Source organism: Carassius auratus, unplaced genomic scaffold, assembly GCF_003368295.1.
Source record: "Carassius auratus strain Wakin unplaced genomic scaffold, ASM336829v1 scaf_tig00017497, whole genome shotgun sequence".
Lineage (NCBI taxonomy): Eukaryota > Metazoa > Chordata > Actinopteri > Cypriniformes > Cyprinidae > Carassius > Carassius auratus.
The window spans coordinates 73,118-76,951 of record NW_020524790.1 but is presented as its reverse complement, the minus strand read 5'-3'; the positions used below and the strand labels follow the sequence as shown (position 1 = coordinate 76,951).

Genomic DNA, 3,834 nt, shown 5'->3' with positions numbered 1-3,834 from the left:
TCCCTATCAAACAGCGTCCTTACCGCATGTCACCTGCCAAGCAGTTCGTTATAAAAGAGCAGCTTGAAGAAATGGTGAAAGCAGGAATTGTGGAACCATCACACTCTGGCTGGGCATCGCCTGTCGTGTTGGTCCCCAAAAAAGATGGCAGCCTTAGATTTTGTGTTGATTACCGAAAACTAAATGCAGTAACTGAGAACGATGCTTACCCAATTCCAAATATAACTGAGATACTCGAATCACTCTCCGGTTCAGCAATCTTCACAACCATCGACCTAAATAGTGGCTACTGGCAGGTGGCCATGGAAGCCCAAAGTAAGCATAAAACTGCATTTATTACACCTTCAGGACTGTACCACTTTAATGTAATGCCTTTTGGTCTGAAAAATGCCCCCGCCACATTCCAGAGGCTAATGGAGACTGTACTAGGAAAATTGAGAGGAAAAATATGCTTTGTCTACATTGACGATATTATCATCTATTCACCATCAGTGGCTCAGCACTTCAACGATCTCCAATCAGTCCTTCTTAAGCTTCAGGAGGCTGGACTGACTATCAACCTGAAAAAGAGCAAGTTTTGCCTTAAGGAGATTACATTCTTGGGTCATGTTGTGAGCATAAATGGTATTACTGCAGACGCAAGCAAAGTTGAGGCCATCAAATCTTACCCTGTGCCACGAGACATCAAAGAGGTCCAGCGCTTCCTGGGACTAGCCGGTTGGTACCACCGCTTTGTTCCTAATTTTTCTCAAATTGCTGAACCCATAAATGCGCTAAAGAAAAAAGGGAACTCATTTCACTGGACACCACAATGTCAAGAAGCCTTTGAACAATTAAAAACCCACCTTACTTCACCTCCCATCCTGAGCCATCCAAACCTCCAGTTACCCTTCATGGTGCACACTGATGCCAGCGACACAGGTCTTGGAGCTGTGCTAACACAAAGGAAGGACCAGGGAATGGAAGTAGTTATTGCTTATGCAAGCAGAGCACTGAATAAGGCTGAAAGAAATTACACCGCAACAGAGAAAGAGTGTCTTGCAGTCATATGGGCACTTGAAAAGTGGCAGCATTACTTGGAGTATCGCATGTTCACCGTAGTTACAGACCACATGGCTCTCCAGTGGGTTATGAGCTCCCCAAAGTCCACCAGTCGCCTCGTCAGATGGGCCTTAAGGTTGCAAAAGTTTGATTTCATCATTGAATACAGGAAAGGAAAACTTAATGTGGCACCTGATGCTCTTTCTAGAGTTCCCAGCATATCAGGATGTAACCTATACTCCAGCCAGACAGACACTGATGAATTGCCAGTCACTGCTGCAACCATCTGGGAAGAGCAACACAAGGATTCTGAAATCGTAAAATTGCTCAAAGCCTTGGCACAAGACAACAGCACATGGAAAGACAAGTATGAGGTAGTCGAAGACAAACTTTATCACAAGACTTACCTAACAAAGGACCAAGTCCACTACAGGGTGTACCTCCCTCGCAGTCTCATTCCATCTGTCTTTCAATACTACCACTCCAATCCTCTAAGCGGTCATGGTGGCATATTCAAGACCTACAAACGATTGCATCATGTTGTTTTTTGGCCTGGAATGTGGACCGATGTAAAACACCATGTCAAGTGTTGTGAAAAATGTCAAAAGCTTAAATATGAAAATCAGAAACCAGCTGGCAAACTACAACCAATTACAGTGTCGCAACCCAACAAGATGGTAGGAGTGGACATAATGGGACCTTTGCCAAGTAGTACTCGCAGACATGAATACCTTCTAGTTTTTGTGGATTATTTCTCTCGATGGGTTGAGCTCTTTCCAATGCGCACTGCAATTGCGAGCACCATAGCAACGATTCTCCGAACGGAAATCCTCACCCGATATGGAGTACCGGACTTCATCTTGTCTGACCGGGGAACTCAGTTTGTCTCTTCCATATTCAAAGAACTGTGTGAGAAATGGAGTGTTACCCCCAAATTAACAACTGCCTATCACCCACAAACCAATATGACGGAGAGAGTTAACCGCACTTTGAAATGCATGATTGCCTCCTATGTGGATGAAAACCATAAAAAATGGGATCAGTATTTACCTGAGCTTCGTTTTGCTCTTAACTCAGCCGTTCAAGAAAGCACTGGCATGTCCCCTGCGGAGCTCCAGCTAGGAAGAAAATTACAAGGCCCCATGGACAAGATACTTCAGGGTATAAATCTCTCACCATCAAATCCATCCTATGATGTGGTAAATCAACTAGCCCAGTTAAAATCACAAGCTGAAGAATGCTGTAAAAAAGCCAAAAAACGACAGCTGAGAAGTTCCAACAAAAACAGACGAGACGTGTTCTTTAAAGAAAAGGACAGGATCTGGTTACGGAATTTTCCACAGTCCAAGGCACAACAACATTTCAGTGCAAAACTAGCCCCCAAGTGGAAAGGTCCTTACCGAGTGCTGAGAAAATTGGGACCGCTGAATTACCAGATCGCGCTGGAAACAACTGGAGAGGATGTCAGAACAGCGCACGTTTGTAATTTGAAACCGTGCTACCCAACTATGGAAGAGTTAGAGCTAATTGAAAAAAGAAAACTCGTTAAGATTTTCGAACAGTCCTCTGATGAAGATGAGGAGTTTTTGGGCTTCTAAGAGAAACCCAAATATTAGTTGTTTTGCCAACCATGGGTTGTTTGTCCCAGCGGGGGGGAGTGTGGCGATGTAAAGAAAATCCGCCCCTTCCGTGCCCATATCGGGATGTGGAACAATTAAGGCAAAATTATAAAAAGGAAAAATCGCTTGGAAAAAGGGGGGGAAATGGTAAACGCGAACGCCAAGTGGCAGGGGAGCAAACCAAACAAAGGAGTTGATCGGCGGGAGTGAGACGCACGCTGTATTGGGTCAGTGAGAGTGCGGAAATAAAGATTCACCAGGCTGCAAAGAGTGTAACGAACTGCTGAAGGAACTCACAAGATCGCCATTCCGTTGGGTTTTGCTAATCCGGAGAAAACGCTGCCTCCCAAGGATCTTTTCCCTGCCAGACATGGTCAGCGATATTGCACACACACGCACACACACACTAACGCACTTCATCGCACGCACTTCCTCCACCCATTCGCGGGTCGCTTTGAGTGACCGATGTATTTATATTACTGACTTTCATTTAATTTCCCTTTCAGTATATCTATGACTTTGGTGGTTCAAGAGAAAAAAATATATACTAATCCTGTGTTTTTTTGTTTTTGTTTTTTTTTCTCGCTGGACCGCTGATGAGTGTTTTTGTTTGGAGGAGAAAGCCTCGATCTGCTGATCTTGTTTACTGGGATGTCTAAGTTCATTTAATTATGCCTGTATGAAAAACCTTGTCGTTTACAATTGTTGTTTTTCTATACATTATCATTATTATTATTTTTTTTTTTTTGTTTATTATTGTTCGTTTTTGTTTTTGTTCCTTTCCTCCTGATTATATGGGGTTTTTGATTTGTGTCCAGAATTGTGTATAAAGAAGGGACAAATATATAACAATGAATTCTTTTGAACTGCAAGTTGTTGTTGTTTGTCTTCTATTAACTACTGTACAAGCAACCCATGTAGTTTGAGTAACTGTGGTATTTTAAAAAAAATCTCCCTGGGTTATCACGGGATTTGGATATTTAATTGGCGACAGGCCAAAATCCTGTCTGGCGCCCGAACTATGAAATAGATACTGTTTCCAAAAGGTCACTGGGGCGTGCCACCGTTACAGGTTTTTATACTGTACAAACTGTATATTCTATCGCCCTTCACCAACCCTACACCTAACCCTAACCCTCACAGGAAACTGTGCATTTTTACTTTCTCAAAAAAA

At 43.0% G+C, this 3,834-nt stretch overlaps 2 long non-coding RNA genes across 2 annotated transcripts; both read right to left on the bottom strand.

Moving 5' to 3' along the window:
• Positions 1-430: 430 nt before the first annotated feature.
• LOC113075696 (uncharacterized) lies at positions 431-1,279 on the bottom strand. Its single transcript, XR_003281019.1, has 3 exons — positions 846-1,279; positions 669-773; positions 431-560 (listed from the first exon to the last, which is right to left on the bottom strand). It is a non-coding gene; the product is annotated as an uncharacterized LOC113075696 (long non-coding RNA).
• A 244-nt stretch (positions 1,280-1,523) lies between these two features.
• Positions 1,524-3,591, bottom strand: LOC113075693 (uncharacterized). Its single transcript, XR_003281018.1, has 3 exons — positions 2,958-3,591; positions 2,092-2,159; positions 1,524-1,946 (listed from the first exon to the last, which is right to left on the bottom strand). It is a non-coding gene; the product is annotated as an uncharacterized LOC113075693 (long non-coding RNA).
• Positions 3,592-3,834: the final 243 nt, after the last annotated feature.